The following is a 26042-nucleotide window of genomic DNA, read 5'->3' on the forward strand; positions in this document are numbered from 1 at the left end:
TCTTTATTTGAAAAAGATCTGGTGTATAAGAATAAATATGTCCTCACTAGTGCACTAAAAATATATTCAATTCTTAATCATTTTCAATTCAAGACAACAAGATCAAGCGCAATAAGGTAAGACCTAAATTCAAGTCACTTTAAATTATTAATTGTGTATTAATATTTTTTTGTACAGCTATTCGATACAGTGCCTGGGAGAAAGCTGCTATTGAAGTTTACGAGCTTCAAGCTTGAACAAATCTGAAATGTTCAAAATTAGCGAATTTAAAAGCGAACACACGTGTTTGTTGCTACATAATTCATTATCGGAAAGGCTAGCAACTAAGAGTGTTGTTGAGAGTATTATTGTGGGTAAATATGTTGAACCAGATGTTATTTACACACCAAAAGACATACAACGTGACATGTTAGCTGAATATGGTGTGCGACTCACATATTATATGCAAGCTTGGAGAGCTAAAGAAGCAGCTCTTGAATTAATTCGGAGTGATCCAATTCAATCATATGCAAAGTTGTCAAGCTACTTTCACATACTAGATTCTCAAATGAAATTTCACAAATCAGAGGATGACCATTTTTTATGCGTTTGTAGCTTTGTTCACCTCGATAAAAGGATGGGAATATTGTAGACCAATTGTATTGTTGATGAAACTTTCTTAAAAGGAGAATACAAAGGGACACTGCTAACCGCTAATACATTAGATGCAACAGGTCAGACTTTCGAATATGATACTAGTGTTTTCTATATTGAATTTTGAACTATGTATTAAAAGTGAATTATAATTGCAGTAAAAATGTATTAAAATTGTATTAAATAAAATGTACATGGTGCAGAGAGTATATTGCCACTTGCTTATGCTATTATCGATTCAGAGAATGATTCATCTTGGAGGTGGTTTTTTAGGCAATTCAGAGATGCATTCGGTCAAAGACCAGAGATATGTGTCATTTTCGATAGGCATGCAAGCATTATTAAGACAGTTTCAACAATTTATGATGAAGTACCTCATTTTGCGTATATGTGGCACTTACTGCAAAACATAATGAAAATTTCAGAAGAAATCAACAAAGGGTCACTGAATTGTTCTACTCTATGGCAAAAAAAATACACATGACAAAATTTAATCAATGTATGACAATGGTTGAGAAGATAGATAAGAGGATCAAAGATTACTTGTTGAACATTGGATACAAAAAATGGTCGCGTGTGCATGCTGAAGTAAACAGAACTTGGATGATGACATCAAATATAGCAGAATAGATAGATAAGAGGATCAAAGATTACTTGTTGAACATTGGATACAAAAATGGTCGCGTGTGCATGCTGAAGTAAACAGAACTTGGATGATGACATCAAATATAGCAGAATCAGTCAATTCACGAACAAGACATGCTAAAGTTCTTACAGTCTTACTACTCTTGGAATTCATGAGACAACTTGTTCAGAAATAGAATAACAATAACAGATCAAAGGCGACATTTTCAGATTTTCCCCTTGGAAAAAAGTATGAAAATATATTGTGGCGTAATAAAACTGCATCAGAGAAATTAAAGGTATGCCTAATCTGTTTGCTAGTATTTTTTCTTCGGATTCATATCTAACATCTCTCTTGAATATATTTTTTTCCTTTTCATAGGTTGTAGAGACAAATAAATATGTGTATACCCTACTTGATGGTATTATACAATTCACAGTATGTCTTCACCAACGTACATGCACATGTGGGAGATTTCAATTAGATGAGTTACCATGTCCACATGCTTTGACCGTTTTAACAATAAAACACACTGGTTATTAGAAATATTGTTCGACTTACTATACAAGAAAAAAGTTATTGTTGACATATCAATTTCAAATGGATCCCTTCTAAATGAAAGTACATGGAACACACCAACACATGTTCTTGAAGATGTTGTACTTCCACCTCATGGAAAGAGACCTCCGGGAAGGCCAAAAAATAAAAGACATACTCAACTGAGAGAAGATGAATTCAAGAAGGCGAAAATTACATGCAGCAATTGTGGACAACATGATCACAACAGGAAGACTTACAAAAATGGCAGGCCTTATGATCAAGAATAAAAAAATAATTTGTTTTAGTAGTTTATTTTAGAAGCTCATTGACTCTACGAATTTGGATCATGTTCAGTTATATGGTTTATATTTTTAGTTCCGCAATATCGTGTTATTCAGTTTAATAGAATGCTTTCTTAGTTGTGCGATCTCATGTTATTCAGTTTACTGGAATGTTTCTCTATATAGTTACATTTGATATGATATATAGATGAAGTGATATAGTTTATTGGAATCTTGTTTTTTTATTTTTTACTTGCTTTTTGCTGTAAGATTTAATTTGAATGACCTAGTTAAGCTTAAGGCTTGGAAATGTCTTGTTGTGTATATTTGTCAGGTTGGGGAATTTGGGTGATGCTTGGTATGTTTTTGGTTTGTTAGTATTTGTGTAATATAGCTTTAATTCAAAGTTTATTTCACTTGTTAGTATTTGGTGTAATACAACTTTAGTTTAGGTTTGATTTCCTTGTTAGCATTTGTGTAAATATAACTTTAATTCAGGTTTAATTCACTTGTTAGCATTTCTGTAATATAGATTTAATTCAAGTTTAATTCACTTGTGGAAATTTTTAAGGTTAGTGTTATTCTGTTCACTTGAAAATCCTGAAACAATTACCATGACAGCATCAATAAGGACACAAAGAAGGAACAACTTCAAATAGAAGACTTACATATAAACAACACAGTTAGGTATACAATATCAATACTTACAAAATAGACCAATATAGTTTTTCATAGCCATAGTAACTACAAATTGTTTTAGATTAGATAGTTTTTATAGTCATACTAAGTAATATAACTATATTCCTTTATCTGCCTAGTCTTTCGTCTTCACTTTGAAGGTCACTCGCTTGCTTCCTTCTTGTATATTTCCATAATATAGCTCCAAATCTCTTTCGGAGAATGTCTGCCTTTACTTGTTGATTTAAAAATATGTTGGCCATTACTTACAAACTCCGCAAATGAAGCAACAAAAACTTCACAATTCATACAAAATTCAATATAAAATTATTATCAAAAAATTAATTTAATACAAAAAAACACCTATTTGATAATACTTACAGCGAATCCTCTTGTTGTTTGCGAACACCTTTAGTTATGAAATGAAACTCAATTTTCTCGAACTCATTTATCTCACTGTATGTTGGTGTTGCCTTCAATTCAGGACACTTATCATAGAACTTAACCACACTTAAATAATATGATAAAATAACTGAAAGCATCTCAACAATATTTTTTACCTCTAAATTCACCTCACTCCTAGCCAGAAATGAATCATACGCCTCCAAAGACCTTTGACCAATATCAAACACCACAAAAATTCAGTGACAATTCTGTTTAATGTTTAGTGGAATAAGAACAAAATTCACTTTATCCCATGAAGTACTTGCCAACAAACGACGTCCACTTATATACCGGGAAATATCATCTGAATCTAAAACTTTAAAAATTTTCTTATCCTCATGAGCATCACAAAGTTTAAAAAAAGAATTGATAATCTTTGTCTTGAAAACACAATCAGTCGTCGTAAAACGAACATTACTGTTGGTTTCATATTTTCCTTTCTTTCTTAGGTAATAGAAAATGACATCAATATGCTGGAAAAAAAAAGATTGAAATGTAAGAAGAAACAGTCTCAACAAACAAACATTCAATTAACCAGGAAGGAATATGTTTAGTACACAAATCATGTTGTTAAACTAGGGGAAATTCTTTTAGGCTAATTATCAAAAGGTTTTGTGCTAAAACTACATAATGTGGCAAAGAACAAAGGATGGCATAGCCAAATCATTAATTCTATGAAAAGTTCAATCAACGGGGCATACACTATTGCTGTTAAATGGTTCTGCAGCAACTATATATTTTCAAATTCTAAAGATCAGTATTGTACTTGATCCAAATTTATGATAATCACTAATCAGTCCTTCTAGATACAATCTATCCTAAAAAAACTCCAGTCTTGATAAAATCAAATCTGCCAAATTTATGTTCTAGCTGAGAATCAACAGTAAAGAAAAAAGGATAGATGAACCAAAGAATATAAAACAACAACAAAAAGAGGATATTTAGCTCCAAGAATCATATATATGAAGAAATCACATATTCCGCCAAGTTGGGTTTTGTAATCTGGGTATACATATCTTTTTCCAAAGTAAAAAAAAAGAAATAGAAGAAGAAATAACCAGCTACCCCCAATTTATAGATCTATACAATACAACAGTGCCTTAAACGAAAGAAAGTTGCAAGAAATGAGGCCAAAAAGAGGTAAATAAAAACTGCATACTACTAGATTACTATGAACATTAACTAGGCTTCATTAAGATAAGCTAGTTATATGTATGAGAAAAAAGCAATTAAGCATCGAAGCAAGAAAATCAAACATCTAACATCTTTGAAGAAGAAAATTAGACAGAGGAATCTTTGATAATATAAAATAAACTTAAAAGTATCAAAATACACCTTTCTTTCCCTGAAAATATCACAGAATATCCTTGAAGTACTCTTGTGAAGAGACAAAGGCAAACTCAAGATTAAGAAACCAAAAGAATCAAAGAAATATTAACGTTCAACTAAAATTTATATAACAAACCTCATCACACCATTGTTGTCCAGAATGTGCCAATTTGAAAAATCAGAGTCTTTCATCTACCGTACAGATACCCAATTCAAATGCTGGATTGATAAAATTAAGAGAATTTATATAAGGTTTCTTTTGCCTATCAAAAACAGAACAAAAATTAAAAAATACTCAAAATCGAGACAACAATTAAAAAAGAGACAAATACGAAACTAATGAAGAGGTACAGAGTGTTCCACAAGTTGAACTAAGCTTGTATATATTATGAATTAGGAAAATTATCTCAAAAATATGAAAATAAATTACCTCTTTTTTGTACTCGTATAAAGCCACTTAGTGAATGAATCGATCAAATCAGATTCATCATCTACTCCGGATGCATAAAAAAGGGCTGTTTTGTCTCAAAAATCTGACGTGTAACACATAAAGTTCCTCCAGATTCAAAATATTGTGTGAAGGGAGATGTTATTAACTTTCCTGGATTTTTCTTTCTGCCACGTTTCTTTGGTGGCGCTTTCTCTTTGTTTTGATCATCATGAGATCTTTTTTTTAGATAAGATTCTTCAGTCCTATTGATCTGAAAAAGATCTTTATCAAGTAAAATAAAGTCATCAAAAGTATGCAAAGTTTTTTGACAATCCTCTGTTGCATCTGCATATAATAGATATATTGATTAATTTACAATCAACAGATGTAACACTTATTTATGTTGGATTTTTACTACATTACCATCAGGTTTCGCCCCAACTGTATTCACATCCGCTACCTCTTGGACTGTAAGCAAAATAAATATTGCAATAATGTTATCAAAATAAAATGAAAGAAGTTTAGTTGAAGTTAAGAAAATGAATACCATTTATATCAGCAACCACCTCTGACAGAGCTTTTTCAATAGCAATTCCTGCAACATCTTCAGATGTACATAACAAGAACATTTAAAATAACAGAATTGAATTAAAGTATATGAAATACGTAATATATCTGTATAAAATCCTTCATTAGCTATTTTACTTGACACTCTTCAAAATTTTCAACATCAACAAATATAACTGAAGTTTTAAGCACTTGAGATTCTTCATTTTGATTTGATCCCATAACATGAGCATTGTTCCCTCTCGATTCATTTATAGATGCATTAACATGGAGAGAAAATGTTGTATATGCAATTAACATATTATAAAAAACATATCAAAGTTCACTGGAAAATGAATTATCAAATTCGTGTCACTTCTAGATTAACTGGAGGAAATCACTAGACTATATATTAAAATTATATTATGAATATAACGGAAATGTACTAAAAATATAAACGAACCTCCATTAAAATCTAATCCACCCGAAAATGTCTCGCCAGCATGATTCTTAGATGGTTCCTTGACTTCTCAAATAACAGAGCTGCTACCACCACTCTTAGCAAACAACAAAGAAATATCCTCCAATAATTGTTTGCTTGAGTTCACCACAAATTTTTTGATTTGATTGAATCCTAAATCAATCTTCTCTTCAAGAGCTTTGTTATTTTCATTCACCTAATAGATATTAAATCACAACGCAAATATTAAAAAAAAAATAATTTTAAAATAAAAAGCCTAAAGTTTAGTTTGTGTATACTTTTACAAGCTCTTCTCTAAATTCTATGACTTCATTGGTCAAAATGTCTAGACCATGACTTGATCCTTTAGGTTCCAATTTTAAAATTTCAGCATGGTGATCACGAGTTTCAGGAAGCCTGAATTTGAATATTTTATCTTCATTGGCCACTATGTTCTCAAACTGAAAAGTCAAATACACAAAATAACATTAGATATAGTAACTTGAGTTCAAATAAACAATGTAATAAAATGTATTAACTTTGTGCAAATACCTTATTTTTTGTAGGCATGAAGAGACATTTCTCAATATATTTTAACAATGGGCTTTCTGCAATTGTCTTCCAATTCAAGATTCTTGGAATAGAATCAGCAACACGAATAGCTATATCTTCATCAACCTTTGAACAACACTCAAATATCCAAATTTGAAGAGCAAGAGGCAAGCCACCAATTCTATAGTACTTATGTGTTGACTTAAGCTCATGTCTCACAGAATCAGACAACTTTTTGTAGACATCTAAACCCCACGGATATAAATTGAATTTTCCACTTTCCACAAGGTAAAAATCTCTATTGCTAATTTTGTATTCGTTGTCCTCATATGAAAATAAAAAATCATTAATGAAGTATAGAACATCCCATGAAACAGTTGAGTCATCATCTATGAATTTTTTAGCTAAAAACAGTGCACGTAGATGACTCTTTGGAATTGTGAATTTTTTCGGGAAATAACTACATATCAAACTACATCTAGAATTGGGAACATTGATGGAAGTGCCATCACTAACACAATTTAAGCCCGTAACTATCCCAAATTCTCTAAGATCAAAAAATAACTTTTTGTTATTTATTTCAATAGCAAACACATCATCCGATGTGTGTTTTAATTCTCTATTTATAAGACAATGAATAAGTTGTAGTTGTGTGCTCAATTTTGGAAGGTCAAGAAAGCACCCAAAACATGTATTCCTAAACAACTCAAGTTGTTTATCAGATAAAGATAGTTTGATTTGTTCAATGACACTATGATTAGTGTAACATGACCACCTACTCGAAATATACACAACATCAGGATGTTTCCAGAATTTACGATCTTGCATATGCATTAAACATGAATTAAAAATGTGTTACTACATACTAAAGATGAATTGAAGATGAATTTCACATACTATGTGTCAAAGAAAGGTAGTAATCAGTTGAATAAAAGATGAATTAAAGTTGAATTACAACAATGATCACTTCTGATTCCAAATCCAGAAGCAACTTATCAACTTCAACACAAGCAACCTGAACAATGATATAGTTAAAGGCTTCAACTCATATCGTGTTCATACCCCTTGAAAAGTTTAAGGGGGATAATAAGGCTTGAGTTTGTTATCCTAAATGAATTGCAACACCAACATATCATACATTCACAATCCAACTCTCCTCTCTAAGAGCTATTCACAAAGTTGATCAGAAAGATTACAGAAATGCAGTTATAAGACAAATCAATTCTCCATCGAAAGAAAAACTAAAATAAACAAGTTAATGGTCAAATCTAATTGTTAATTTAGAATCATATTGAGAAGGAATGATAAGTAAAACAACACTAGTAAGACAATAACAAACTAACATGACAATAGTTCTGTAACGTGAAATTGGACAGATCTCCAGAGATACTTTTCATAACTTGATTTGTTTCTTTCCTTTTTTTGGTTTTGAGGAGGTTTGAGATGGGGGGATATGATACCAAATACAAAGTCAGAAAGTAGAAATTTCAAGTTGGGGAGGACATAAGATCTGGTAAGCATTTTATACCAGATGTTATTGTTATTTTGAATTTACATATACACTATGCTGTTGAATTTGTGCTGATATAAAGGTCACCCAATCAGCTATAATCTCATGGTGCACCATTGAGGAACTTTAGTAGTTACCCAATTATGAGCCTGATATTCTTCCTATATTCAATACACTAGGACACTCAAATCCCAATCTCGTTAAGGTCAGCACTCAGAATCCTACATGTTTTATTAACTTCTTGTGTCATACTAAAGTTGAATTAAAGATGAATTTCACATACTACATCTAAAAAACAAACAGTAATCAACATACAACCATTTCTAAACAAAAATAACTAAGAATACTAGCACATGTCGGATATCTAATCTTTGGTAGAATGACACTTTTGAGTAAACGGTTTCGGGTTTTCCATCATTCACCGGCTTTTTCTTCTCCAATCCATCTTTAGTTTTCAAACTTTTTGACTGAAATTGAGGAGGTAAATCCTCAAAATCATCATCACTGTCAACGAGTTTCTTCGACGTAGATGCCAAAGTAACACATATTTTTTTTGATTTCTTCATTGTTTTAACCTCTTTAACTCGTTTTTTACCTTTCTTTTGCTTCTTGTTCTGTTCCTCATTGTTCTTTTCCTCATTGTTCTGCTCCCGCGATATTTGTGAGATTGCCAAACTAAAACTTGGAACTTCATCCATAGAGGTAGAAGACGAAACTTGACGCTTCTTTCGACTTTTTCTATAAACTTTTGAATTCGGAGTATCAATATCCCTCACTAGACGTGAACTTCTTCTAAGATATTTTCCATTATCTTCTTACATTAAAATTTGTGCAAAAAAATGGAGAAAACAGAACAAAAATCCTAAATTTTAAACAGACGAGGAGAAGGAGAAAGAAAAAGAAAAGAGCGAGAGAGGATCTGACTTATGAGCGAATACATTTTTACTTGGTTTAAAAATTATATAAAAAAAGAATAAAGGTTTTCTTAAATTGTTTTAAGTTAATATAGCTAAAAGTTGACAAAAATGATAATAAATAAAAAGTATAATTAAAATTAGTAATTATAAAATAAAAGGTCTTTGTTTATGTGTTTTTCCAATTTTAAAACCCAATCGACCGTTACACATGCAAAGCTATGTTCTCTTCTTCACAATCATTCTCACACACACTCTTCTCAAAGCGATGAACATGGGTGATTTCTCTCTTCTGCAGAACCTTCAATTTCTCTACATGGTTAATTTCTCAATTTTACTTCTTCGTGTGGGGATGCAGCAAACAAGAGACAAGAGGGAGGTGGTTGTGAGGCAAATGAGGAGATACACTGGTATGCTTCTTGAATTCCATTTGGATGTCAGTGGTCGTATTCAGGTACTTTTCCTTTGACTTAGGGTTGGGGGCTTAGTTGACTGATTAATTATTGGAATAATTTATATGTAACCTCAAAATAAACCCGTAGGAATGAGGAATTTGGTTTATTCGATTATGATCATTTAGCTTGAAACATAGAATTTTACTTTGCTTCAAGATTATAGCTTGCAATTGTGTTTACCACCGAGATTGCTGATTAGAAAATCTGTTGTGAGGATTGTGTTACGTATGTAGCAAGAATTGATGGGAAATAGAGGGAAGGAGTGGAATTTGAAAAGTTTAGAACTTGAAAGGTTGAGAACTTGAAAAGTCCTCTAATGCTTTAATAAAAAAGGCAATAGTCCCTCATCGGTAATGGAAATGAAAATAGGAGAGTTTAAATGAATAAACACTCCTATTAATTATTAAAAGGGTTGGAAAGAAGGACCCCCCTCGCGCCGTCGTCGTCGTCGCTCGCTCACTTCGGCTTCGGCTACTACTTCGGCTTCGGCTTTGGTTTTGGCAAATGATCGACCGAGAGATAATTGTTTGGACAAATTTATTTTAATTATTTATTTAATTAATTAAATGGCCAAAAATTATTTTCAATTAATCAGTTGATAAAAGAAATTAACCGAAATGTTTTTCAACTTTTTAGTTAACCCGACCCGACTCGGATCCGCGCGCGTGACCGGTTTTAAATTCCGTTATATTTAAAAATTCCCGCTACAGTTCTGAAAGGTTGCAACTTACAGGAACAGTCAATACCATTTGAAAGTTTGCAACCTTTCATTAATGGTTGTGTCAATTCTGAAAGGGTTGCAACCTTTCAGAATATATTATTCTTGCCTATAAATATCATTCAGTCTTCAGAATATTAACTAACGAATTTTCTGATCTTCCTACTTCTTAAAAAACACATTTTTCTTCTTGTACTTTCCTGCTGTGGATTGATTCGCTACAATAGAGGTTTTGGTATCTATACTCTACTGATTAAGATCATTTTACCCTGGGAGGTTATATTCCAAATCAAACCTCGGATACTATAGGGGAATAATTTCCTTAAGGGGACACTGTGAATTCAGTGGACTTGATTTTCTTCCTAAATTATCAAAAAAAGATTATTCAAGATTTTGGTAAGTTTTACAGATTAAATTATTTTTACAAATAAATTTCTGTTCATCTTATTTACTGGTTCTAAAAATCTCAGTTACTTCGTGTTTCTGAATGATTTATTACAACTAGTAATTTCTGATTTTCTTAACACAGATTGACAACTATCTTAAGGAAATTATTTAAATTTGTGTTTCTGGTGGAGACAAAAATCTTTGTGATTTTATACTCCTTTAAGTCTGCAATTATAATTTATTGCTTACTTATATTGTATCAATTTTGTTTATCAGAAATGGAAAACACTGGTGTTACAGTGGCTGTTGTTGCACCAACCCGAACTCTTGTATCACAAGCAGAGAAACCGGGTAAATTCACAGGTGTGAATTTCAAAGGATGACAGCAACGAGTATTTTTCTGGCTTACCACTCTTGGTCTGCAGAAATTTATAAGTGAAGATACTCTAGTACCTGCTGATGATATGCCAGACAGGGAAAACTTTATGATTGTTGAAGCATGAAAACAGTCAGAATTCCTATGTAAAGGTTACATTTTGAGTGCTTTAGAGGATGACTTATATAATGTCTATAGTGCAATAACAACTTCAAAAGAGTTGTGGAATGTACTTGAGAAGAAATATAAGACAGAAGATGCATGCTTGAAAAAATTTGTGGTCGCAAAGTTTTTAGACTATAAAATGGTAGATAGTAAAACTGTTGGATCACAAGTGCAGGAACTTCAACTTATTCTCCATGATCTGATTGCTGAAGATATGGTAGTAAATGAAGCTTTTCAAGTGGCTGCAATGATCGAGAAGTTGCCTCCTTCGTGGAATGATTTCAAGAATTATTAAAGCAGAAGCGTAAAGAAATGAAGCTTGAAGATCTTGTGATTGTCTCAAGATTGAGGAAGATAACAGAAATGCCGAAAAGAAGTCGCGTAAGAGTTCAACAATCATTGGAGTTAATATTGTTGAAGAAGCTCCTACCAAAGACAAAAAGAGAAAGAAGTCCAACGGGCAGAAGTCAGAACAGGCCAAGAAGAAATTCAAAGGCAACTGTTATAATTGTGGCAAGGCTGGTCATAGATCTTCAGATTGTCATGCTCCAAGAAAGGACAAAAACAAAGGCAAAGGCAAAAGTCAAGCAAACATCGTGGAAAAAATGGAAGATGCAGATGACTTGTGTGCAATGATATCAGAATGTAACTTAGTTGGAAATCCCAAGGAGTGGTTTCTCGACTCAGGTGCTACTAGACATATTTGCTCTGCAAAAGAAGACTTTGCAACGTACACTCCTGCTGAGTACGATGAAGATTTATTCATGGGAAACACAGCAACAGCAAGGATTGCAGGAACTGGGAAAGTAATGCTGAAAATGACATCTGGCAAAGTGTTGACTTTGAACAATGTTCTGCATGTCCCTACTATTAGGAAGAATTTAGTTTCTGCTGCACTACTCGTTAAGAACGGGTTTAAGTGTGTCCTGGTTAGTGATAAAGCTGTAATAAGTAAGAATGAAATGTTTATAGGAAAGGGCTACCTCAATGAGGGTCTTTTCAAACTAAATGTAATGGTTATTGACAGTATTAATAAAAATTCTGCTTCTGTTTACTTATTGGAGTTAAGTGATTTATGGAATGCCCGTTCGGGACATGTAAATTACAAAGCCTTGCGAAAATTGGTTAATCTAGAAGTATTGCCTGGTTTTAAATGCGATAAGTCGAAATGTGAAATTTGTGTGGAAAGTAAGTTTGTTAAACATCCTTACAAGTCTGTTGAAATAAATTCTAAAACTTTAGACTTAATTCACACAGATATATGCGATATGAAGTCAACACCATGTCGTGGTGGGAAAAAGTATTTTATAACTTTTATTGATGACTGCACTCGATATTGTTATGTATATTTGCTTAATAGTAAGGATGAAACAATTGATGCATTTAAGCAATACAAAAATGAAGTGGAAAACCAATTGAATCTAAAGATAAAAATGATTCGGAGTGATAGGGGTGGAGAATATGAATCTCATTTTGAAGAGATATGTTTGGAATATGGTATTATTCATCAAACTACTGCACCTTATACACCACAGTCAAATGGTTTGGCAGAACGGTAGAACAGAACATTAAAGGAAATGATGAATGGCTTAATGATCAACTCTGGTTCACCGCGAAATATTTGGGGGGAAGCCATCCTTACAGCTAATAAAATACTCAATAGAGTATCCCATCGAAAAACACAACCAATTCCATATGAGTTGTGGAAAGGAAGAAAACCCAACTTGAAATATTTCAATGTGTGGGGGCGTTTAACCAAGGTAGAGGTTCCTTTACCTAAGAGGGTTAAAATTAGACCCAAAACAATAGATTGTGTCTTTATTGGGTATGCTTTAAATAGTAAAGCCTGTCTATTTTTGGTTCACAAATCTGATAATCCTGAGATTTATGTTAATACAATAATTGAATCAGATAATGCAGAGTTTTTTGAAAACATTTATCGGTATAAAACTGAAAGTGAGTCAACAAGTGAAAGACCTAAATGACCACTAGAAGAATCAATGGAAAATATTCTAACTAGTGAGGAACCTAGGCGAAGTACTCGACAACGAAAATATGTTTCTTTCGGACAAGATTTTGTAGCATTATTGCTTGAAAATGAGCCTCAAACATTTAAAGCAGCTATGTCTTCGTCAGAGTTAACTTACTGGAAAGAAGCAGTCAATAGTGAGATTGAATCAATTTTAAGCAATCACACTTGGGAATTGACTGATCTTCCTCCAGGAAATAAACCTTTAGGATCAAAATGGATCTTTAAAAGGAAAATGAAACCTGATGGGACTATTGACAAATATAAGGCTAGACTGGTAGTCAAAGGGTATAGACAAAAGGAAGGTCTGGACTACTTTGACACATACTCTCCAGTAACAAGGATAACATCAATTAGGATGTTAATAGCACTAGCAGCAGTGCATGATCTTAAAATCCACCAAATGGATGTAAAGACAGCCTTCTTAAATGGAGAGTTAGAGGAAGAAATTTACATGGAACAACCTGAAGGGTTTATAGTTCCTGGTAAAGAAAAAAAAGTGTGCAGACTTGTGAAGTCACTTTATGGACTCAAGCAAGCACCCAAACAATGGCATGCTAAATTTGATCAAGTAATGTTGGCAAATGAATTCAAGATTAACGAATGTGATAAATGTGTTTGCATTAAAAACGTTATGAATCATGAAGTCATTGTTTGTTTGTTTGTTGATGACATGTTAATAATGAGTAAAGAAATTGACGATATAAGTGCTACTAAGCGCATGTTGTCTAGCAAGTTCGATATGAAAGACTTAGGAGTTGCTGATTTGATCTTAGGGGTCAGGATTATCAAAACTCCCCAGGGAATAGCATTATCTCAATCTCATTATATTGGAAAAGTATTGGATAAGTTCAATTACTTGAATTTCAATGTAGTCAAAACTCCAATTGATTTAAGTTGTAAATTTAAAAAGAATGAAGGTCAAAGTGACTTTCAATTGGAATATGCCAGAGTGTTGGGAAGTTTGATGTATATTATGAATTGCACGCGACCAGATATAGCATGTGCTATTAGTAAACTGAGTCGGTACACTAGTAATCCGAATCAAACTCACTGGATGGCTATGAAACGTGTGTTGGGTTATTTAAAATGGACACAACATTATGCTTTGCATTATAATAAATATCCTGTTGTGATTGAAGGATATAGTGATGCAAATTGGATCACCGGGTCAAATGATGTAAAATCCACGAGTGGTTATGTATTCATACTTGGTGGAGGAGCTGTCTCTTGGAAATCTTCCAAACAGACATGTATTGCTCGCTCCACAATGGAATCTGAATTCATTGCTTTGGATAAGGCTGGTGAAGAAGCGAAATGGCATTGGAATTTCCTAGAGGATATTCCATTCTGGCCCAAACCTGTTGAACCAATTTGCATACATTGCGATAGTCAAGCAGCAATAGGTAGGGCAGGGAGCGTTATGTACAACGGGAAGTCTCGTCATATACGACGTAGACATAACACCATAAGACAACTGCTCTCTAGTGGAATTATCACAATTGACTATGTAAAGTCAAGCGATAATGTGTCAGATCCACTAACGAAAGGCCTAGTGAGAGAGGCAGTTGAAAGATCATCTAAGGGAATGGGTTTACGGCTTAGGACAAGTCAGCATGACGGTAACTCTATCTAGCGGACTAGAGATCCCAAGAGCTAGATTCAAGGAGAAAAACAAAGTTGTGGCTGACGGTTCGACATTGTCAATTAACTCAATGCATTCTCATGATGAAGACAATGTTCAGGAAAAGGTTAAGATTTTAAGGCTTGTTAATGAGGTAATAAAGCTTAAATTTTTTTTTAATGATTTGCTAGGTTTGGTAGATTTGACCAAATAGTGTATCTACGAGATGACACGGTTAGAAATCACCTATGTGAGTGTGAAGTGGAAGCCGCTTCAAAGAGAATTTTATGTCAAAAACCTATTCTCTACACTCATGAAACCAGGAGGTATTCATGGCTGAAACGAACACAACCGTAAGAATCATAAATAGTAAAGGGTTAATTGTGTGACATATGGTTGTCTAGGTATACACCAAAGTTCGACGGTTCAAAGATATCACATCTACCGATTGACCGAGTATATCCGACATATGTTCACTACGGAAAGTCCAAGGGGAAACCTACTTATCCAGATGGAATTAATCCTTGCTTGTAAAATACACAATTGTCCGTGCATTCCTATGTTATAACTATTCCCCATCAATGTGGGGGATTGTTGGGTATGTAGCAAGAATTGATGGGAAATAGAGGGAAGGAGAGGAATTTGAAAAGTTTAGAACTTGAAAGGTTGGGAACTTGAAAAGTCCTCTAATGCTTTAATAAAAAAGGCAATAGTCCCTCATCGGTAATGGAAATGAAAATAGGAGAGTTTAAATGAATAAACACTCCTATTAATCATTAAAAGGGTTGGAAAGAGGGACCCCCCTCGCGCATTCATCGTCGTCGCTCGCTCGCTTCGACTTCGGCTTCGGCTTCGGCTTTGGCTTTGGCTAATCGAGAGATAATTTTTTGGACAAATTTATTTTAATTATTTATTTAATTAATTAAATGGCCAAAAATTATTTTCAATTAATCAGTTGATAACAGATATTAACCGATATGTTTTCAACTCCGTTTTAAATTTTGTTATATTTAAAAATTCCCACCACTGTTCTGAAAGGTTGAAACTTTCAGGAACAGTCAATACCATTTGAAAGTTTGCAACCTTTCATTAATGGTTGTGTCAATTCTGAAAGGGTTGCAACCTTTCAGAATATATTATTCTTGCCTATAAATACCATTCAGTCTTCAGAATATTAACTAACGAATTTTCTGATCTTCCTACTTCTTAAAAAACACATTTTTCTTCTTGTACTTTCCTGCTGTGGATTGATTCGCTACAATAGAGGTTTTGGTATCTATACTCTACTGATTAAGATCATTTTACCCTGGGAGGTTACATTCCAAATCAAACCTCGGATACTAGAGGGGAATAATTTTCTTAAGGGGACACTGTGAATTCAGTGGACTTGATTTTCTTCCTAAATTATCAAAAAAAGAGTATTCAAGATTCTGGTAAGTTTTACAGATTAAATTATTTTTACAAATAAATTTCTGTTCATCTTATTTACTGGTTCTAAAAATCTCAGTTACTTCGTGTTTCTGAATGATTTATTACAACTAGTAATTTCTGATTTTCTTAACACAGATTGGCAACAGATTGTTCCATGTTCCCCACCCTGCAAATTTGTTTTTTCCCATTTATGTATTTAACCCGTGAGTTAGGGTTGGGGGCTTAGTTGATTAAATGATTCATTGAATAATTTTATAGGTAACCTCTAAATCAACTCGTAGGAATGAGGAATTTGGTACATCATGTCGGGTAGTTAGCTCTCTATTGTTACTGCTTCGAATTAGTAATAAAACTGTTTGGATCATTTAGCTTGCAACATAGAATATTTCTTAATAGTTCTAAAGGGTGCATTTTTTTTTTGTACTTGCAACCATCCCGTCCTGATGTCCACATTAGTAGCACCATCTGATTTTTTTCATCTGCAAATATATGCAGTTTTATGTTGAAGTTAAGCCAGCTAAATATATGCAGTTTTATATCTGACACATATGTGTATTTCACTCAATTGCGATAAAATCATGTAAATAAGGACTATCAAATAAGCAAATTTAAATAAATAATTATACCTATTAATAGTTTAGTTTTTAAAAAAGAATTTGAATAAAATTCACAAATTATAGAGGTCTTTGACTATTTTGTTAAACATGAATGTTCTAATGAGGATTGAAATTTAGTCAATTTCATCTATGATTGATTAAATTAATTTATCCTAATTTTCTATAAAATAAATAACTGTACAATAACAAAAATAAATGAAGTAAAATTGCCAACAAAATTTAATAATAGTTTAAGACATTCCCTAATAAAAATTGAGTTGTCACCAAATAACCCCACCCCATCTCCAACCCCACATCATAAAATTTTTTCTACATATATTCTTCCCCTCCCTAGCATGAAGAAAAAAAAAAAAACAAAGCGGATGGATAAGGGGAACAGTAACATGATTCTATTATTGATTCAATTTCTTAAAATAATTTTTCTGAAGCGATAACTGATATCGATAACTCAATAAACATGCATTTGCAGACTCCTTCCAAGTCAACAATTGAGATTTCGTGATGTAAAGAAACTAGTCATGCTCATGGTCGTCTTACTAAAAGGAGAAAAGAGTCATTTTGCTCGCTTTAATAATTAATGTAAAAGATTTATTATTTAATTTGTGGACTCACTTTTTGCTCTATCTTTTAATTTTTTCATCACGATAATGATTTATGTTTTAATTTTACATTTCTGTTTGTTATTTATAGTGATATGTTTTACAATTTAGTCCATAAATTAAGACATTACGAAAAAACATAAAGAGACAAGGGGGCATAGAGGTCACCCTATTTTATTTTTTTTCTCCTATACCCCTTTTCTAACTTGTTTAGGTTTTATTTGATTCAAACACAAGTTTTTTTTATATTAATTTTATATTTTATATGAGATGAATGATACTTAAAATTTTAAAACAAAATTATACTAATGTTAAGTAATACATCACACAAAATTCAAGATATAGAAACCTAATTTTAAAATTAATACTGAAATAATCCTCCTAATTCCTTGTACAATAATATTCATGAAGACTTTTTTTAATACCTTACTCTAATGAATATATATATATATATATATATATATATATATATATATATATATATATAGTCTAATTTATGTGTTCAAAATAATATATAGTAAGAAGAAAATTTGAAATGTCAATATAATAGAGATAATAAATACCAAATCCAATACTTCAAAGGTAGATATTTTCTAATTTTAGAATTTATGTGACCTTTAATTAATTTTGTATGTTAATTGTTTTCTTTCATCAATTTATATCATTCTGACAAAGAAATAGAAAAGAATTGCAGCTAAATTAATAATTAATAGGAATATGATTGTACTAAAATAACAAAAGAACAATTACAGTGATCCAAACAAGATTTATAAATATCACCAATAATTAAAACTGCCACAATTGAAAATTCAAATGATAAGTCTGAAAATATATACATATGACTAGAGCATATGATACTACTGTTTCTTGGTTATATTTGTATAGTTATGACTTCAAGATTGTTATCGATTATTAGTAATGATATAAATGACTATTTAGTGTTATATGGTTAATTTTTTGACATTTACAAACTTAAAAAGAAGTAAAATAAACAATCAAATAAAGTTAATCAATAATTCCTCCTCAAGCTATCTATTTATAAATTTTCTTTTATTTTTCAACTAGTTTAGAGTATATGTGATGCACATGTGTGTCACGCCAATGTAAAATATTTTCAATAATAATAAAATAGACTCTAATCTAACTACACACTCATATATCTAAGATCATATTTTAGATAACCTGAAGTTACGTCATTTCCTATCTAGTTACCTCTCTCATATACTTAATTCGTTTACATCTTTTTTCTCTCTCTCATATCTACTACATCCAACCTCTCACTCTTTATGATCATACATATATTTGTCATGCTTTATTTGAAGATATTCTATGATATTCTTTATTGATATGATAATGCAAAATATGTCATATATTATAATTAGTATAACATTTGTTTATATTATCAAATCAAATCACAGATTTAATTATGACAACTGCACCAAGGTTATAAACTACCGAAAAAACATTTTCAATCTTGTAATATTATTATTTCAAGAAAAAATTATTATAAAAATATCTAAAAATTATTAATTTTAAAAAATAAAATAAAATTTAAAAACTGTTACATGAACAAAATATATATACGTGATCAGTAGGTGTATCTCACTCAATTGCGATAAATCATATATAAATAAAGACTATCAAATAAGAACATTTAAATATAAAATTATATCTATTAATAATTCAGAGTTTAGAAAAGTTAATTAAAATTCACAAATTAAAGAGATAGTTATGTATTTGTTTAAACATGCGGTGTTCTGATGAGGAATGAAATTTAATCAATTTCATTTAAATTGTGAACAAAATTTTACAGTACTTTAAAACTTCTCGTAATAAAATTTGAGTTGTATCCAAATGACTTCAGCCCAGCTCCAACCCCCTCATAATATATATATATATATATATATATATATATATATATATATATATATACTAGATAGAGGTGGCCCGTGCGTTGGAAGATTTTTGTTAGTTGGATCTAAACATATAGAAATGTATGAGCCGGCTAAATGTACATATGAAGATACATAGATATATAGAGATCGTTAGATATTGTAAATATAGTTGGCAATTGTTTAGTTTGTTTTTCTAGCTGTATTATTTAGATATTTACATCTTATTATATTTACATAGTTCTGCCTTTTAGCTGCGTGAATGTAATTGTATTTTTGTGCAGGCCAACAATATTTATAGAAATAATTCAGAGAATCGGGTGCATGCTCAAAGATAAAAAAGGACAAGTCAATCAGAAGGGCGGTTGTGGAGGCTTCGGTAAGGGAAACTTCTCTGAGTTGTTTAGATCGATCGAGGAATACGTGAAGAAGTTTGAAGCCAAACATGTTAATCAAGTAGCTGCTGTTGAATGAATATATACAAGCATTAGCTTGCAATCTAATTGAAATAGAAGTTCTCCAATGATTTCATAGTAGAAAGTAAAGATACATAGTGCATAATATGTACCATCTCATTTCAACTTACCAAAAAGCAGATCATATAGTTTAAGAAGAAGCAAAAAAAATTTAATTCATATTTCGAGTTTGTTATATTATCAAAGAATTAACTTGCACATATGTAAAATTTGAATACAAAAATTAAGAAATCGGGCTTTGGCCTTCACTATCAATGCCCCTCTGTATAGTTAAGTCGAACATTGATGATCGAAGGTATGCCTTCTGAAATTGGCTGACCTTCAGAACAATAGACTGGCCTACTGAAATTCAACAAAATATGCAAATTATGTAGACAATAACAAATTAGATGAAAAATTCATGGTATATTAGATAATGATTCAAGAATTAAAGTTTATAAGTTCGCATGCTGAGATTTTTCAGAAGCTCCTACATATAAATCTATCGGTGCAGAAATTAGCTTAATTGTACCACGACTACAACAAAATTCAATTGATTCGTATTCAAACTTCTTAGCTGAGTCAAGTTATGAACCTTTGTTAATGGAACATATACAGAGCATAATCTTCTAATATTAGGCATATTTTCTCTGCACGTTCCAAATAACCATAAAAAACCAAAAAAAAAACAAGGAGCACGCACCAACGGAGAGGGGAAATCATTTTAAAGCTGGAAGTACGTGGCAAATATTTAATAACATACGCCTCTCTATCTATCAAAAGTAATACATTTGAGAGAGATCAAAATAGTCGGGAAGAGTAAGACTTATCTCAAATCTCTTCTACAGATTTTGTTAATGGTCACAAAGAAACTTTTGCATCAAGTTCTTCATCAAATAGGTTCAGTGATTCACCTTTTATATCTGAATCCAGCAGCTCCCGATCACACTCTTGGTCCTCTTCTTGGTCTCAGAAGGTAATAATAGCCACAATAACATTGTTATACAAGCAAAAATATGAGGAATGGTAATTTTGAAAACAAGTTTGGTTGGTGAAATAAGAATTTATCAAAATTTTGAGCTATCCCCAAAAGCTGGTTATCCAACACAAATCTCTTTAGAGACCTACCTAAATTGTTGTTAGGAATCAAACTGATAATATTATGTTCTTGGGTTTCATGATAAATAATCAATATGGAATAACAAGCCAAACCCTTTTCATAAACTATGAAAGGGTAAACAATTTCTTTTTCCTTTTAAAACACGAAGCACAAAGACATCAGATAAGATCATCACCAAAATGGCCCCTGAAGATACAACTTCACAGATACATTCTTTTCCAGAATAGCGACTTTAATGTCCACTATAACAACTCAAGATTTGTAGTTTTCAGGAAAGTGCAAATTTTTTTGATAACAAGGGAAATTGTAGTCTCTATCTTTTGGAGGTTGTGAACAAGGTAAAAATCCAGTCCTATACAATAACTCTTGTCATTCCAAATATAAATCAGCTTTATATGATATGGTCAGAAGTGTATCCTTGCTATTTCGAGATTATGGAAATGAAAAAACTTCATGGATGAAATAGATTGTGTAATTACAGATTGTGTCACTATTGATCAGAACTAGTGCAAGTAAACTTATTATGGTAGAAAGTGATCTACATCGATTGGGATTAAATATTTATGACAATTTAGATATATTTTCTTAATCATTAGCTCTTTTTTCTAAAGCTAACTCTAGCTAAGAACTGCAACGAAAACCGTACCGAAACAACACTAGTAACAACTACTATAATATGATATTTCACATAGTAAACCAAACTATGGCGACAACACATCGAGACACACAAATGGGAATAACCAAATTCAAGCAAGTTAACATAAATGATATTAAGGGAACTCAAATAAGAGCATTAATTGAGGACAACAAGAATGGTTTCTTTGATCAACGAAGCAGAGGCTTAATAGTTAGTAAACACTTTTATCAAACACTTCATATGCAAATTGAAACCATCATAATTTAACCCAACTTGTAACCCCCGATAGAACAAAAAAAGAGAACAAATAAAATTACACGAAACACATAACGACAAGGAAACTAAGCACAGTGGAGTAAAATCCATGAAAACTATGAAAAATCAGAGCATCACTTGAACCAAATGAAAGCAAGGAATGACCAAATTGCCCTGTGATGAAACATGCATATTGACCATGAGTGCAGAGGCTTCTTTATTTAGTATATCTCAAAAAACTAAAAAAAGCCGAAATTCAATTAAAACACACCAATATATCATGCATGAAATCGAAGGTGAAAAACAAGCAGAAAGATTCAAAGAAACCTCCAGATTTAAGTATCAGTCAAAAGTAGAGGAACACCAAGAAGAGGATTGAAAGTAGAAAAAATTACCAGTTCCTATGCTAAGTAGTGTCACGTGTAACTACACTTGAATGATGAAAAAATCCCTAGCTGAAGCAGGCATGTTCACCAGATCTGTAACCTTAAATTTCTCAAACGCACTCAATTTTGCTATCAATTAAACAGAGCAGAACATAGTGATTGAACCATTACTTATCAATGAAATAAAAAGAACAAGGAGAACGTGGTTCTTCATCTAGAGTATGAATCACATTAAAATTGTATACTCCCAAATTCATTGAAATTGTTGAAAAGTACAAGAAAAGCTGAACATCAACAACAAACCCAAATGAAAAAAAGAAAGGAAATCTTAACACACCAATATCAAATTTGTTCAACCAAAGATAAAATTGGGGAACATTTTTTAGTGCAATTTTAGATTAAGTAAAACAAAGAGATACAAAAAATCAAAAGAAAGAATAGAGAAAGATTACCTAATGAATGCTTGAGAAAGGAGATACATTTTGTGAGCAATGAAGTAAGATCTTGAAATAATAAAGACAGCTAAACGTGAGGTGTACATTGAAGACACAGAAGCAAGACACCTAGCTATATTTAAATACTGAAAAGACAAAAATAACATTAAGTGTGATGACACAGGCATGTTGAAATAGCCTTCTTCTAATATAGTAGTAATAATATAATGAAGCCAGATAAACTTATCATTCGAAAATAAATCATAAACTTTGATTTTTGGGTACTACAAAATGAATTTCAAGTCAAATATATATAATTTGAATTATTTTATATTACTCTAAAAAAGTGAGTAAATCAAAAATTTTCTGATTGGGAGTTCAGTGGGCTAGAAAAGTCAAAAGAAATGTTGTTTGTGGGAAATACTATTACAACAACAAAAAAATTAGAATAACAATTAAATAAAATGTATCAATTGTTACAAATCCATTGAACTAATTAAGTAGATTGTTCATTGGATATTATGAATTACTTGTATTCATGTATGTGTATTTCTAAGGTGATATGATCCATTATGGATAAACATGTACCTATTAATTTGGTGACCTTTGAGAGTGATATCTCAACACTATAAATAGAGACATCACTCACCATTTGAAGTATACACTTGAATAAGAAAAAAGTCTTATCTTCCATCTTACTTCTCTTGTGTTCATCTCTTTATATTTATATTGCCATGAGCTTGATTTTATAACACGTTATCAGCATGAGACTCTATCCAATTGAGAGTGAGTTCTTGTTTTTCTTTAGCTCATATTTTGGTTGATCTCGTTATGAAGATCAAAGTATTATATGCAAAAAATCAGGTATGTATTTTCTAAAATATTTTATGATTTAGAATAAAATAGTATTCAGTCACTAACAATTATCAGGAACCGAAGACATATACTACTATTGATTGAATATGACATACTGTACAAAATTTCTTAAATGGAAGAAGGTATAAATTTTAATAGAATAAGTTTGAATATTATTTTGATTGTTTTGAAAGACTCAAAGGGTAAATCATGTTGTACTTCGGTCTATTATACCGTTGGTTAAGGGTAAGACGATGGATTCAAGTTTCATCGCACCAAAAGGGTAAGACATCATATTAAAGTCTGGATGCCCCATAATGAACAATATTTGAGGGCCAAACGGTAGATTCATGTTCTATCGCACCAAGAGGGTAAGACATCAATTTGAGTTTTGATGCACCATAATTGGGTTCAAGTCCCATAGAATTATGTCGTAACACGCCTTATATGGGTAAGACATTGAGTTTGAGTCAATGCACCATAGTGATGATAAAATGATGACTAATGCAAAAATAATATATTTTTAATGAAATTTCTTGAAATCCGTCTCATGAATTTGCTCCATTCCCTAAAACGAATGTGGTAGCAGTATATGATAAGTTTGAAATCTGCCCACCTGCTCCATTCTATCATATGAATGTGGTTGCAGTGAATAATAAGTCTGAAAGATGACAAATGATTAACGATATGAAAAAGTGCATGAAGGGACGGAATTATAATAGTCATCATTGTGGTAATTATAAAAGGAAGAACATATGGGTTCTCCAAATAGTCCTTAAAAATGTGAAGGCAGTTTTCATTATTAAAATTATATGAAAGGACATTGGACTTGTGAATGTTGCCGATCTAATAATTTGACAAGTTTATAAATCCTCCATCAAAAAACAAGAAGATAAAGTGATGGTACACTTTATCTTTCAAAGTGATGTTAAGGTGTATCATGCAAATATGATGAATTTTAAAATCATGACAATGTACTTATAATGCAAATTTATGAAGTACATATAAATGATTAGTCCATTCCATGAAGAGAATGACTTGTGATGACTATCGTGAATTCTCGACCATTCTATAAGAAAATGGGTCCAGATGTGATAAAATCATTATGGTTGGATATATGCCACAACTCACCTCTATGGGAGGTTTGAGAAAAAAATGATATATGTCAAAACTCACCTCTACGGGAGGTTTGAGAGGAAATAAATTTTATTTGGCAGAAATGGCTAATCGTATTGTACGTTTATAAGTCACTATGATATGTTTATTATGAACTACCGAAAGGGAAAAAGAAAGAAATAATTCTTGCCTATAAGGATTGTCATCAATATTGTGTGGCAATACAAATTTGTCATTGGTTGTGTACCTATGGTACAACAAAAGTAAAGCAAGAAAGACGTCTTGCTCGTAATGATTTTTACCATGACAATGATAATATAATTTCCTCCTTCAAAAGAGATGCACACCATAGAGATGGTGTCATGCACTATGTGATAGTACACAAAATTAATTGCAAGATCTAACGAGTTGTGCTATTATCAGAGGAATAATATTGGGTTGTAGTAAGTCTCAAAAAAAAACTTCTTAAGTTTAAGATGAATTGAAAATAAATATTGAGACTATAAATCACTACAACCGAAGAGGGTTATAGATATTTATGTAAAAAATTACCCCACTTTTCCTCTTGTTTGTTCCATACAAATATGTACATGCTGATGAAATCACATGTAAAAATAAATTATAAGTGTACTAAAATAAAGATCAGTTGGCATGACTGGTTGACCATTCCGATTAAATGTAATGCAAATGTAATTGAGAATTCAGATGATTTATATGATGAAGAAATAAAGATTCTTCAAGAATTCTCTTGTGTTGCTTGTTCTCTTGATAAAATGATCATTGTACCAGCTAAGGTTGGGATTGTAATCCCCATATAAAAGGGTGAATATGGGTCTGTTCACCTACCATGTGGATCATTTACAACTATATGTTCAATGCATCTATGCGATGGTCACATGATTTTTTTGTTGTCAGCTTACAATTGATTTTGTAAGGTTGTTTGCTAGAATTGTTAAAATTAAGAGCACAGTTTCAAACTATGAAATTATATTGATAATGCTGGTTGATTTAGCATAAATTGTATGCTTCCAATTATAGCTAAATCATGGTTATGAGAATAAAACTTCCAAATGAGATTTGGTATGAGATAAGTAACATGTATCAACACATGTATGCATTAAGCCAACAAGGTTTCCCTATTAAAATTGATTCAGGGTCAGGAACCAAATAATTTTCATCTAAAAGGTTAAATGTGCTCTTATGATTTTAATTGCTCCACCACCACACACAAAGATGAACTTCCAAATAAGGTTGGAATGAATGTTAAATTTTCTAACATTTGAGGGAGAGGTGATTGACAACTGAAAATTATGTGTGAGGTTAATTATGAATTATCTAGATTCTCATTAAATAAATATGTGAACTTAAAGTTCAAGGGATAATTCAATTGCATAATGTCGCAAATCAGTTGCCAGATAAATGCACTGACTCTATGATATAATTCAGCTACAAGTGCTCCAATGTGAAGTCCTTGAAGGACAGAGTCTATGATACGCCGGAAGCGTAATAGACCAATCGATTCCAAATATAAATTTTTTTGAAGAAGGAA

General features: G+C 31.8%; 1 long non-coding RNA gene across 1 annotated transcript; it reads right to left on the bottom strand.

The window, feature by feature from the left end:
* Nucleotides 1–19840: 19840 nt before the first annotated feature.
* On the bottom strand, nt 19841–22582 carry LOC104644993 (uncharacterized). The gene is made up of 2 exons (XR_002026291.3): nt 20605–22582; nt 19841–20053 (listed from the first exon to the last, which is right to left on the bottom strand). It is a non-coding gene; the product is annotated as an uncharacterized lncRNA (long non-coding RNA).
* Nucleotides 22583–26042: the final 3460 nt, after the last annotated feature.

Source organism: Solanum lycopersicum, chromosome 12 (genome assembly GCF_036512215.1).
Source record: "Solanum lycopersicum chromosome 12, SLM_r2.1".
Taxonomy (NCBI): Eukaryota; Viridiplantae; Streptophyta; class Magnoliopsida; order Solanales; family Solanaceae; genus Solanum; species Solanum lycopersicum.